Source organism: Gorilla gorilla, chromosome 2 (genome assembly GCF_029281585.2).
Source record: "Gorilla gorilla gorilla isolate KB3781 chromosome 2, NHGRI_mGorGor1-v2.1_pri, whole genome shotgun sequence".
Classification (NCBI taxonomy): domain Eukaryota; kingdom Metazoa; phylum Chordata; class Mammalia; order Primates; family Hominidae; genus Gorilla; species Gorilla gorilla.
In genome coordinates, this window is record NC_086017.1 from 123,247,685 (window position 1) to 123,262,347 (window position 14,663).

Consider the following 14,663-nt stretch of genomic DNA (forward strand, 5'->3'; position numbering starts at 1 on the left):
GCCAATTATTAATTTTGTAACTTTGAAAACATTTTCTAACTTTCTTCAGACTTGAATTTCTTATTTGAGGAGAAAAAAAATGAGATGCGATATCTTCTTGCTTGAGCCTACTAGCCTTCAAATTAGCTGCAATTAAATTGAGAGCGAGGCGTAGAGGTGGGGAAGCAAAAAAGTAAGACAAGCTTGAAAACTATACGTAAGAAGTATATCTAAGAATATTGTGTATGTCCTGGAAACAGAACTCACTGGAAGGAAAATAGTATAGAAGCCTTGTCAGTTTCTGAGGAAACTGGATTGCAAAAGAACCCGCAGGCATGACTAAACATGCTTGACTGTTTAAGACACTGAAACAACAGCTAGGCCACCTCTTGAACAAGCAGCTGATGAAAGTACTCTGTAACGCCCACTTCTGTTCCCGATCTTGTGCTTGGCATAGGCCCTAAATATATGTCTGTTCCCTCCCATATTGTATTCCCACCCTTAAGGACAATTCTATTTTCTGCTTCTAAAGATTAGGTCCCTAGGTCTAGGAATAAATTGCCACTACCCATGCTTTGGGCCTTTCACTCCGGCAGGGGCTGCAAGAATCTGGCAGCTAGCAGAGCCCAGTGGTGTTTGGAGAAAGAAATCCCTTAATCACCATGGTATAACTAGTGAGGTTACTTCTCTTCCATGAAGACATTCTGCCTCTCCTCTCTGATTGACTCATCTATTCTCCTAGTAATGCTAGTCCAGCGTGGAAATGATAGCATTTACTTACACATTATTTATACCATATACTCCTTTTTTAGTCTTTTGAACACTCATTGTGCCACCAGGAAAACTCTTCAGGTCTTTGATCACAACTAAAAGTCAGAGTATATGGTCTGACTATTACTTATCGGGACTGTAGGTGGAATGTTTTTAAAGGGTGTGTCAGCATAGACAGGTAGCAAATCTGTCCACAGCATGCTTTTTTGGTCCTCTGTGAATTTTTTTTTTTTTTTTTTTTTGAGACGTAGTCTGTCTCTGTTTCCCAGGCTGGAGTGCAGTGGTGCTATCTTGGCTCACCGCAAGCTCCGCCTCCCGGGTTCCCGCCATTCTGCCTCAGCCTCCCCAGTAGCTGGGACTACAGGCGCCTGCCACCAGGCCCGGCTAATTTTTTCTATTTTTAGTAGAGACGGGGTTTCACCCTGTTAGCCAGGACGGTCTCGATCTCCTGACCTCGTGATACGCCCACCTCAGCTTCCCAAAGTGCTGGGATTACAGGTGTGAGCCACCATACCCAGTTGGTTCTCTGTGAATTTTTGACAAGGTTTGCATGGTGCCTTGGTTCTGATGGAAAGCACACATTTCTGCTGGCATGTCAAGAGTCCAGGGTAGACTGGTACACAGTGGTACTAACATTTTGCTGCCTCCAACCCCTCCACATCCCAGGGCATTGAGGTATACGTCTCCTTTAAGGAGTGGAGAGCAAATGGAAAAGGTAGGGAGGGAAAAAAAGCATGTAGGAAGTGAAAAGAAGAGAGAAAAAAGGTCTATAATTCCCGTCTTGTGAGTCTCCACTGGGCACATACCTGCTTCTTCATGGGGAAAGCCTGCTAATGTGCTCCACGATGCTTTCCTTTTTCTCATCCCTTCACCCAACCTCCTTTCCCATTACAGCTTTTCCTCTATAATCCACCAAACAGTAGCCAGGTCAGGTTCAAAGGAAGATAAGAAGCCTGGAGACGTACGACTGTGATCTATGTTACTGACATAACAGTACTGTAGTTCCTAAATGAACAAAAGAAAAAGAAAACTAATTTATTACTGTCCCAGAATAGTAGCCAGGACTGACCCTTGCTAAAATATCTCCCTTTCCCCAACTCTACAAAGGAATTGAATGCACAATAAAAGGAGAGCACCTCTCCCAGAGTCCTCTTACTTGCTCCTTCCCTTCCAGTGTTTCTTTCCATCTTTACCTGAGGGCTTCTCAGACTTTCTCCTTTTCATCCTGAAAGCATTGCTTCTTTCTAGGATGCTAAGAGTTATTTTCCTGGTAACCTAGCCCATAAGGGAGACTTAAAAAGCACTAATTCCATTTACTCCAATTAAAATAATCAAATACACCATTCACACTAAGGTATTACAATTATTTCCAATAAAGAAATTTTCATTTTAAATATAGAATTCTAGAAAAGCCTTAATTAACAGAGCAGAAATAAAAAATTGGTCATGAATGACCTCCTCCACTAGCAAATGTGTTTTGTTTGGCCTACCAAGTGTTTTAACAAAATAGAGAAGTTTTTAAAAAACCTTTTCTATAGAAGTATGAATTCCCTGGCTTGCTTTTTAAAAACCTCAGCCTGTGTTCAGTGATATGGTTTGATCCCGTTTTCTGAGGACAAATTCAAGCCTGCTGCAGAAATTTGCATAAGTAACAAGGAGCTGAATGTCAATCCCCAAGAGGATGGGGAAAATGACTCCAGGACATGTCAGAGGTCTTCATGGCAGCCCCCCCTATCACAGGCCTGGAGGCCTAGGAGAAAATGGTTTCTTAGGCCAGACCCAGTATCCCCATGCTGTGTGTAGCCTAGGGACTTGGTGCTCTGCATCCCAGCTGCTCCAGCTGTGGCTGAAAGGGGCCAACATAGAGCTCGGGCTGTGGCTTCAGAGGGTGCAAGCCCCAAGACTTGGCAGCTTCCATGTGGTATTGAGCCTATGAGTGCACAGAAATCAAGAATTGAGGTTTGAGAACCTCCGCCTAGACTTCAGAAGATGTATGGAAATCCCTGGATGCCCAGGCAGAAGTTTGCTGCAGGGGCAGGGCACTCATGGAGAACCTCTGCTAGGGCAGTGCAGAAGGGAAATGTGGGGTCAGAGCCCCACACAGAGTCCCTACTGGGCCACCACCTAGTGGAGTTGTGAGAAGAGAGCCATTGTCCTCCAGACCCCAGAATGATAGATCCACCAACAGCTTGCACCGTTTGCCTAGAAAAGCCACAGACACACAATGCCAGCCTGTGAAAGCAGCTGGGAGGGAGGGTGTACCCTGCAAAGCCATGGGGTGGAGCTGCCCCAAGATCATGGGAACCCACCTTTTTCATCAGCGTGACCTCGATGTGAGACCTGGAATCAAAGGAGATCATTTTAGAGGTTTAAAAGCTGACTGCCCCAGTGGATTTTGGACTTGCATGGGCCCTGTAACCCCTTTATTTTGTACAATTTATCTCATTTGGAACAGCTGTATTTACCCTATACCTTCCATTGTATCTAGGAAGTAACTGGTTTGCTTTTGATTTTGTAGGCTCACAGATGGAAGGAGCTTGCCTTGTCTCAGATGAGACTTTAGACTGTGGACTTTCGGGTTAATGTTGAAATGAGTTAAGACTTTGGGGAACTGTTGGAAGGCATGATTTGTTTTGAAATGTGAGGGCATAAGATTTGGAGGGGCCAAGGGCAGAATGATATGGTTTGGCTCTGTGTCCCGACCCAAATTTCATCTTGAATTGTACTCCCATAATTCCCATGTGTTGTGGGAGGGACCCAGTGAGAGATAATTTGAATCATGGGGGTAGTTTTCCCCACACTGTTCTCATGATAGTGAATAAGTCTCACGAGATCTGATGGTTTTATCGGGGGTTTCTGCTTTTGCATCTTCCTCATTTTCTCTTGCCACTGCCATATAAGAAGTACCTTTAGCCTCTGCCATGATTCTGAGGCCTCCCCAGCCATGTGAAACTGTTAAGTCCAATTAAACCTCTTTTTATTCCCAGTCTCAGGTATGTCTTTATCAGCAGCGTGAAAACAGACTCATACACTCGGCCAGAGGACTGCCCACTGCTTCCCGTAGACTGGCTATGATGCTTGGTCTACCAAGACCCCACCACATCTTATCTTGTCCACAGGGTGTTACACTCATTTCGGTTACCTCCCTGACCTCTCATAGAGCTTGAATCTGCAACTGCTGAACTAAGTAAATTAACACATATCTAGATTTCAGGTGCCCCTTCTTCCTCTCCAGAGTGCTTTCTCTGAGACCAACTCTACCGTTTCCCAGAGTCAGAAGATCCCCTCTCATGGCTCTACACACTACTTACTGCCTGTCTTCTTCTTTAATTTGTCTGTTCCCCTTCCCAGCACATGCACGCATCCTGAGTGCGGAAACAGTTTTGGTGTTCTTTGTAACCACAGCACAATCCACATGATGAATACTCCTGGCAGGCAGATTAAATCTTACCCAGATTAGTATGTGCTTTACTTGGTATTTTCTGTGAAATTACTTCCAGAAAGTTCTTTAGTTTGTCACTTCTTTGGCTATAGTTAGGCAGCCAACAGCAGGACAATTCTACAGAAATGAAATATTTTTTCTAAAATCCAAGAAAGATGATAAATGAGATTGATTAAATTTCAGAAGAAAAGTGGTAAAGCACTATTTGTATAAACCAAATTCTGTACGTGTCTTAGCCTAAGAAATAACCACCTGGAACAAAATTTATATCTTCATAGCACATTTTCTCTGTATACACAAGTCCTACTCCATCTTGAAGCAAGGTTTAATTGTCCTCTCCTTTTGAAGGATGTTCTCAGATTTTCTAGGCTAAGATCCAACAGCACTTTGACAGATTTCTATTGTAATGCTTTATTTGGTAAGTATTTATGTATTTGTTTTCCCCAGTGGCCTGTGGTACAGAATCTACATTATTCTTTAAACTTGAAACAACCATCAGAACTAGGCTGAGAGAAGGTGCTCAATGTATGTTTGTAGAATAAAGTTGCTTCGAAATTGGTATCATGAGATGAACTTAATTGTTTCTATTTGAAACAATATAAAAAACAGCAGTGTTACCAGTAGAAGGTATCCAGGTTCTTGGCATCTGGAACAAAGAATTGGACAAAACACACAAACAAAGCGAGGAAAGCAAGGGCAGGGATTTATTGAGAATGAAAATACACTCCACAGTGTGGGAGCGGGCCGAGCATAGGGGCTCAAGAGCCCCACTTACAGAATATTCTGGGGTTTCAATACTCTAGAGGTTTCCCATTGGTTACTTGGCATATATTCTATGTAAATGAAGAGAATGAAGTGAAGTCACAGAGTCATTTACTCAGTATGTGCCATATTGTAAATAGAGAGGATGTTACCTGATGCGTGTGATCTAGGTAAATGGAGAGGATGAATGTGAAGTTACAAAGTGTAAATCATGTGAATGGAGAGGATGAAGTGACTACATGTCTGCAGTCTGAACTACTTGGGAGACTGAAGTGAAAGGATCTCTTGAGCCCAGGAGGTCCAGGATGCAGTGATCCGTGATTGCGCCAATGCATTCCAGCCTGGGTGACAGAGCAAGACCCTGCCTCATACAAAATAATAATATGATAAATAAATTACCAGTGTGCATAACATGCAATAAGGGCAAGTATTCATTAATAAAATGCTCACAAATATGTACTTTGGATTATGCCGTAAAAGGTATTTCTCCCCATGGGTTATGTGAAAGTGCAAAAAACATTGATTTAAAATGTGACTGAGTTATTAATGTCTGTACAACTCAGCAGACAGTTTAGTATATATTTCAGTAACTTTTTTGTTAAAAATAAAGTTCGAGACCAGTCTTGCCAAATGACAAAACCCCGTCTCTACTAAAAAATACAAAAATTAGCCGGGCTTGGTGATGCACACCTGTAATCCCAGCTGCTCCAGCTACTCCGGTGGCTGAGGCACGAGAATTGCTTGAACCCAGGAGGCGGAGGTTTCAGTGAGCTGAGATGGAGCCACTGCATGGCAGCCTGGGTAGCAAAGCAAGACTCCATCTCAGAAAAAAAAAAAAAAAAAAAAAGACAAGACATCTCCCTTCTTCTTTGTAGCAGAGCTGAGAGCTGGCATACAAACTCAGAGGGTTCAGGTTCCCACACTCGAGCTTTTTTCTTTCTTTTTTAAATATCTTGCTGGCAGAAAACTGCTTTCCTCTAAGCTGCCATTCAGGGCCCAGTGAAAAATGACCCTGAAAAATCCACCATCAAAGATTAGGAGAGAGCCCTCAAACTTTGCATGCTCCTGACAAGATCCCTCCTCCCTCATCTCTCAAAAACACCAGCTTTGTCACCATTATCTAATATGTCTTTATCCATATTTACATCAGTCATTGCAAGAAACCAAGGACTGATTCTTAGGAAATTGCTCATTCCTCCTTACACTTATTTTGATAAGGCTCTGTTAATTCCTGTTTTTGATCAGTCCTCAACCACTGAACTCCTTCAACTCTGTTCCCTGGAACTCCAATAATGAGCAAACTTCTCTGTGGCCTCAAGTTTTTTCCTAAAAGTTCCCTTCCACCTCTTCTTGCACTAACTGAACTTGGTGCCCCTGGAGGACAGTATCCCCTGCAGCCCCCTGCAGTGGTTTTGCCTTTCTTGTATCACTGGATGCACACATATGCATGGGGGGAAGGGATGTCCTTTTTGTCCCCCATTGCCACTTCTAGGCTGCTGTCTTTTCTGACTCCATAAAAGGACTTGCTTGAATCTCAAATAATCAGATATTTTACCTTCTCCTTCCCTTTGTTATAGTCATTCATCTTCCCCAGATCACCCCTGCCTCCCACATTTCTTGAAGATTTTAGTTCCTGGTTAACAGTCAGCCTCCAAAACTACTTCTGTGATAAAATTATTGGCTATATATCAATGTGTACACACATGATCCTTTTAATTCCCAGGCTTTTTCCCCTCTACCAACCCAGTCCTCATCCTACATCTGGCGCTTGCCTCACTCCTATAATCATATCCTAATCTTTTTCTTACAGAAACTAATACCCCTTTGTTACCTCATTTACACACTTCCCATTGCCATAAGAAAATTTCCTATTTTTCCTGTTCGCTTCCTCAAATATTCCAACTCTGGCTTTCCTTTATGTGTGCCTTTCTTTATTCTTTTTCTTTCATCTGTGGTTTTCAACTAAGGGCAATGTTGATGTCCACCCCTCCAGCAGGTATTTAGAGATGTCTGAAGACATTTTTGGTTATCACACCAAGAGGGTGTTACTGGCATCTAACAGGTAAAGGCCAAAGATGCTGGTGACATCTCCCAATATACAGGACAGACCTCCTGAATTTTCCAGTACAAAACATAATTCAGTTCAAAGAATTATTCAGTGCAATAGGTCAATAATGCCAAGGTTGATAAACTGTTTAACATTACCAGGATCTACAGTCCATTGATTTTAACATGGTGTTAGAGATCAAACTGCTTCCTCCAAAAAACATATGTTGAAGTCCAAACCCTGGGTTCCTCAGAATGTGACCTGATTTGGAGATAGGTCATCGCAGATGTAATTAAGTTAAGATGGTATTATGCTGGAGTAGGGTGCTATCCAATATGACTGACATCCTTATAAAAAGAATGCCACGTGAAGACACAGAGGCACAAGAAGAACTTCGTGTGAAGATGGAGGACTAGAGCGATGCATATACAAATCAAGGAACACCAAAGATTGCCTGCGGACCACCAGAAGCTAGGAAGAGGCAAGGAAGGATCCTCTTCTAAAGATTTCAAGAGAGCATGGTGCTGCTGACACCTTGATTTCAGACTTCTATATTACAGACCTACAAGACAATAAACAACCTTGTTCATGATACTTTGTTACAGCAGCCACAGGAAGCTCATACAACTGGTTTCTCTGAACTTTGCTTGAATTTACGTTCTCACTTCCAGCCTTGCCCAGCTTAAATAATAAGACCAGAATACTAGCTATTAATAATGGAATCGTGTTTGCTAAGCCATAGAATATAAAATCTTACACTACTGTGTTTATTCTAATTAGGAAGCAAAGAGATTCAAATCTGGTTGTGCGTATTCATCTATCCAATCAAGTGATAAAATGTTATAGGCAGTTATGACAGAATTTGTCTCAGGGTAAATTTGAAAGATGGCAAAAATTTATGTGATACAGTAAATTGATAATATCAATGAGTTCTCCATTAACAGCAGAACTCTTGAGAGGGGATTTTCCTTATAAACCTGAGCTGAATTTTCTCAGAAGGTGCTCTGCATTAGTCCACATGTTCCAGATTTTAATTCCTTGTCCAGTGACCAGTGACCCCAAATCCATACCGTTGTTATCAAATCTCTGACCAACGACTCTGAGTGAATAATCTCAGCTTTAGTGGTGGGCCTGAAATAATTCTGTTCTACTTAATTAAATGACTTTGCAAACTCGAGGCTACATCAAAAAAAGAGAAATAGATGATTTTTAAAAATGAATATGATATTGTCATTTTTGCATAATTTGTTTTTATGCAAATATAAAAAATCATGATACTGCTTTGTATGTGCTTTGTATTAAAAATATTTGAGAAACTAACATAATAGATGGTTTTAACTAAAACACTTGAAGATTTTACCCATGTATAGGCCAGGTGCGGTGGCTCACGCCTATAATCCCAGCACTTTGGGAGGCTGAGGCAGGTGGATCGTCTGAGGTCAGGAGTTAGAGATCAGCCTGGCCAACACAGTGAAACCCCGTCTCTACTAAAAATAAAAAAATTAGCTGGGCGTGGTGGCGGGCGCCTGTAATCCCAGCTACTCTGCAGGCTGAGGCAGGAGAGTCACTTGAACCCGGGAGGCGGAGGTGGTTGCAGTGAGCCGAGATTGTGCCATTGCACTCCAACCTGGGTAACAAGAGCAAGACTCCATCTAAAAAAAAAAAAAAAAAGGTATGCTTGCAATTAATTTTAAATAGTTAAGATAACCTGATTTACTAAATATATGAGGGCAAGTTTCATGATGTTTAAATGCTTAAGAGAACCATATGGAAATGTGTAATTTTATTATTTGACTTATCCCAATTACTTATGTGTATAGAAAGGATTTCTTTATGGGATTTGTAATCTGCTCTTTTAGGTGCTTAAAGTTCTTGAGAAAATCCATTATATGAAATTGTGGCCATAGCTGGAAACATTTATAGGAATATAATTAACCAAGTACATAAAATATGTTTAAATATTTAGAAACAATCATATTATTGGACTTAGACTTCCATTTCTTGAATTATATACCATTGACCTTTGAACAACATGGATTTCAATTGCAAGGGTTCACCTATACATGGATTTTTTTTTTCAATAAGTGTATTAGAAAAATTTTTGGAGATGTCTGACAATGTTTAAATATTCACAGATAAATCATGCCTAGAAATAGTAAAAAGATTAAGAAAAAGGTATGCCATGAATGCATAAAACATATTGATACTAGTCTATTTTCTTATTTACTCTATAAGATGTACAAAAATCTATTATAAAAAAGTTAGTTTGTCTACACTTACACATACAGACACTTAAAGACTACATGGCACCATTCTCTGTTGAGAAAAATGTAAATAAATTGAGATGTACTATCAAAATAATAACTGCATAAAAACTATAATTAATTATAGTACATGTGGTACTTCTGTAATACTTTTGTAGCCACCTCTCATTGCTATTGCAGTGAGCTCAAGCATTGTATCTGCTTCAAATGTCATGTGATGCTAATCACCTCCAAGTGAGCAGTTTGTCTCATCCATAAATTGCGTATCCCAGTAAAAAGTGACCTTTTGAAGTTCTCACTCATTTTTCAGTGCAATACCATAAACCTTCAATAACACCATGGGACCCATACAAAGAGTCAGTAGTGCTGCTGGAAGTGCTCCCAAGAAACAGAGAAGAGTCACGACATTACCAAAAAAAGGTGAATTGTTTGATAGGTCCCATAGATTGGGGTCTGCAGCTGAAGTTTCCTGTCACTTCAGGATAAATGAATCTAGTATAAGGCTCATTGGAAAAGAAAAGAAAAAAAAGAGAAGAAAAGAGAAGATATGAAGCCATCACTACAGCTAGGCCAGGAAGTACCAAAACTTCGCACTTTTTGCAAAATACCTTTTTATGTCATATTGAAAATGCACCTTTTATGTGGGTGCAGGATTGCTATAAGAAAGGCATACTTATACACTCCAACATGATTCAAGAAAAAGCAAAGTCACTATATGATAACTTAAAGCAAAAGGAAGGTGAAAGATCTAAATCTGGAGAACTTAATGCCAGAAAGGATAGTTTGATAATTTTAGAAAGAAGTGTGGCTTAAAAAATGACAAGATAACAAGAAAAGCAGCTTTTGCCAACCAAGAGGCAGCAAATTTCCACACACCATTAAGAAACCCATTGAGGATAAAGGACATTTTCCTGAAGAGATTTTTATTGCAGATGAAAGTGCCCCATTTTGGGGCGTGGGGGAGAAATGCCACAAAAGATATTTACTAGTAAGGAAGAAAAGCAAGCACCAGGATTTAAGGCAGGAAGGGATAGGCTAATGCTATTGTTTTGTGCAAAAGCAGTTGGGTTTATGATCAGGGCTGTCTCTATCTATAAAGCTACTAACACCCAAACCTTGAAGGAAAATAAAACACCAGCTGTCAGTCTTTTGGCTGTATTACAACAAGAAGGCCCAGAAAATGAGAACTCTTTTTCTGATTGGTTCTATCAATGCTTTGTTCCTGAAATTGGGAAGTACTTTGCCAGTAAGGGGCTTTTTTATAAAGTTATTTTGATATTGGACAATGTCCCTGGCCACCTAGAACTCTATGAGTTCTACACCAAAGGCATCAAAGTGGTCTATTTGGCCACAGACTCAGCATCTGTAATTCAGCGGAGATCAGGGGATCATAAGGACCTTTAAGGCTCATTATTCACGGTAGTCTATGGAATGATTGTCAGCACTATGGAGGAGAATCCCAATAGAGAGCACATCATGAAAGTTTGGAAGATTACCCCATTGAAGATGCCATCGTTGTTACAGAAAATGCTGTGAAAGCAATCAGGCCGAAACAAATAAATTTTGCTGGAGAAAACTGTGTCCAGGTGTTGTGCATGATTTCACAGGATTTGTGGCAGGACCAAAGGAATCTTGAAAGAGATTGTGGATATGGCAAAAATGGTGCAGGGATGAGAGGTTTCAAGATATGAATCATGAAGAAGTTCAAGAACGCATAGGCACCACATCAGAAGAATTAACAGAAGAAAACTTGATGGAGATGAGGACTTCCAAACCAGTGTGAGACAGTGAGGAAGAGTACATAGGAGAAGCAGTGCCAGAAAACAAATTGGCATTAGACAATCTGGCAGAAGGGTTACAATTATTTAACACTGCTTCTGACTTTTTGTACAACATGGAGTCTTCTATGATACAAGAACTGAAATTAAAGCAAATGGTGGAAGGATTGGTACTGTATGGTAATATCTTTGGAGAAATGAAAAAGCAAAAAAGGCAGACAGAAATCATGTATTTCTGTAAAGCTACACCACTGTGCCTGCCACTCCTCCTTCCACCTCTTCCACCTCTTTCAGCTCTGCCACCCCTGAGACAGCAAGACCAACCCTTCCTCTTTCCTCTCTTTCTCAACCTACTCAGTGTGAAGATGACAAGGATGAAGACCTTTATGATGATCCACTTACTGAATAGTAAATATATTTTCTCTTAGGAATAGCTTAATAACATTTCTTTTCTCTATCTTACTTTATTGTAAGAATACAGTATATAATACACATAATATATAAAATATGTGTTAATTGAGTGTTTATATTATCAGTAATTCTTCCAGTCAGCAGTAGTCTATTAGTAGTTAAGTTTTTGGAGAGTCAAATTATATGTAGATTTTTTACTGTGAAGGGAGACAATGTCCTTAACATCTGCCTTTTTCAAGAGTCAACTGTATATTTAAAATATGAAACAATTTAAGCTTATATATAGTACCTAAAGATTTATATACATTTTGTTTGTGAAATACATATATATATATATATATATAAGCCAACCAAACAATAACCAAGGACAAACTGTGCTTAATTTAACTGAAAAATGTTTACATTTATAGATTAATACCAAATGTTTTTCAATTATGTTTAAAACCTTAAGAAAAGCAAAGTTTTCCGTTTATAATTGTAGTTGAATGAGTGTCAGTGACAACACAGAGTACTGTAAGTATTGTTTTCTGCGCACAAAAGCCTCTATGAATCTTTTCCAAAAAAGCCCAATTGATGTCACCCTGGGACAGAGCCAAAAAATCTTTCTGATGAAAGTAATGCTGAGGTCAAAAATAAAGAATCTGAAAACGTGAGCCAAAACAGATTGAGACTGAGTAGAAGAGAGGGATAACATTGTTCGGGGAACTGCAAGAGCTTTAGTCTTTAAGCATGAAGGATAAAGTAGGAATTCCTAAGGAGGTAGATGCCAAAACTCCTTAGCTGGGAAGCTATGTAAGAGGCAGCTAAAAAGTAACTCCCCCAGATGCCTCTCACTTTCAACACTCATACTCGGTATGGTAAAAATAAATCTCATTGGCTTCTTCTTCAGATCTCTTTTCTGTGGAGAGGCCTTAGTGGGCACTGCTGCTGGGAAACAAATAAAGCTTTTGTTTGTGCTTTCTTCAGCAGAGCCTGGTGCTAGCTCTGTCACTCAGGAAACAGAACTCAATTGTTTCTCTCTCCTTATCCCTCTCTTGTTAACCAAATATGCTCATTTCCTGACAGTCAGTGGTACCATGTAAGGCCTCCTCCCCTCTTCTGCCTTCAGCTGCAAGGCTTCCATCTGAGTTGAGGTCAACACATAAGCAGGAATGAAAAGAAATGATAAGGAGGAAATGTTTCAATGGAATAAAATGTAAACTATGTACACCTCTGCCCTGCCACTGGTGGTTCCTGGGGGCTCCTTCTCCTGCCTGGCCACAGGCATCTGCTTGTTCCCAACTCAAGGCTTTCACATTTGCTATTTTCTCTGCTTCAAATATGAACCTTCCCTGTCTTGTTTACTCCTGTACCTCCTGTGCCCAAAACAGTATTTTCACATAATAGCCACGTGAGAACACGTGTGGATGCAAGAATGAAAAGCAGGAAGTTTGAGAACATTATTTCAGTGGCTTCTTCAGCATTCCTCATTTTAGTCCACCCATGGGGCAGAGAGGACCTTCCTGGACAGAGCCAGACTTGTGTTAGCCTCCTACTCAGGAGAGGCCTGGCTGGTGCCCTTCAGAACCCAAGGCAGAGGAACTGGCAGTCTCTGGAAAGCTCACAATGCAGTCATCCAAAGGCACAGCTTCACTGAGTGTACTTAGTTCTTTTTCCTCATGCGGGGTGTCATAGGTCTTGCCCAAACAAAGAGATCAGGATAAGGGAGTTCCAGGGTGTCATGCAAGAGCCTAGGATTGACGCTGTCTCTTCTCTTACTAGCTCTGTGACCTTGAGCAACCCATTGATCTTCTTTGTACATCTGTTTCCTTATATGTAAATGAGTTTTAAAAGTCTTCTTATAGATAAAGAAGGTTAACTTAAAAATAATAGTTGACCCATAAGGTTACATTTAGGAATGGAAAGAATACGTTTGCGAAGATTTAGTAAAGTTTCTCAAGAGGTGTGTCTTCAATTTATTTTGATTGTATTGTGGTTTTCAATGATATTATTAGTTATGAAATGAATGACAGTTTCACTTGGTGGGTACCAAACTCTTTCAGATGACTCTAAGATTTCTTAGAGGCACTTCAGGTTATGCAAATATCTAATCCTATTTTTTAATAGATTTTGTTTTTTAGGTTTTAAAATAGATTTTATTTTTTAGTTTTAGGTTTATAGCAAAGCTGAGCAGAAGGTACACTGATTTTCCACATACTCCCTGCCCCCACATACACATAGCTTCCCCCACTAGCAATATCCCACGTAAGAGCACTATATTTGTTATAATGAAACTCCATATGACATTGACATATCATTGTCATCCAAAGTTCATACTATACATTAGGGTTCACCCTTGGTGTTGCACGTTCTATAAGTTTTGCAAATGTATCATAACATGTAGCCATCATTACAGTATTATGCAGAATAGTATCACTGCCCTGAAAGTTCTCTGTGCTCTGCTGATTCATTCCCTCTTCTTCCCTAACCCCAGACAACCACTGATCTTTTTACTGTCTTCATAGTTGTGCCTGTTGCAGAATGTTACATAGTTGGAACCACACAGTTTGTAGCTTTTTTAGATTGGCTTGCTTCACATGGTAATTTTCACTGTGTGACAGTGCATTTCTTTTTAATGGTGAATAATATTCCATTGAATGGATATACCGCAGTTTACTTATTCATTCACCTATTGAAGGACATCTTGGTTTCTTCCACATTTTGGTAATTATTAATTAAGCTGCTATAGATATCTGCATGCAGATTTTTGTATGGATATGTTTCTAACTAATATGAGAAAATTCCAAGGAGCATGATTTTTGAATTATATGTTCAGAAGAAACTACCAAACTGTCTTCCAAGGTGGCTACACAATTTTTCATTGCCATTTGCAATAAAGGAGAGTCCCTGTTGCTCCACATTCTCACCAGCGTTTGGTGTTCTCAGTGTTTTGAATTTTTGCCATTTAAATAGGTGTATAGAGGTATCTCATCATTTTGAGTCACATTTCCCTGATAACATACGACGGTGAACATCTTTTTATGTGCTTATTAGTCATCTGTATCTTTTTTGGTGAGATGTCTATTCAGATCTTTTGCCCATTTGTTGTGGGCAACCAATCTGTTGTTCACTTTCTTACTGTTGAGTTTTAAGAGGGGTTTTTCAGGGGGTGGGTATATTTTGGATAACAGTCTTTTTTTTTTATCAGATATGTGTTTTGCAAATATACT

At 39.9% G+C, this 14,663-nt stretch overlaps 1 long non-coding RNA gene across 2 annotated transcripts in view; it reads right to left on the minus strand.

The window, feature by feature from the left end:
• The window catches only part of LOC109026371 (uncharacterized), a 34,952-nt gene extending 31,859 nt beyond the window's left edge, over positions 1–3,093 (minus strand). For both annotated transcript variants that reach the window (XR_010132900.1, XR_002005385.3), the window contains exons 1-2: positions 3,060–3,093; positions 1,557–1,755 (exon numbers count right to left, since the gene is read on the minus strand). This is a non-coding gene — a long non-coding RNA (uncharacterized lncRNA). The remainder of the gene's footprint in view (positions 1–1,556; positions 1,756–3,059) is intronic.
• Positions 3,094–14,663: the final 11,570 nt, after the last annotated feature.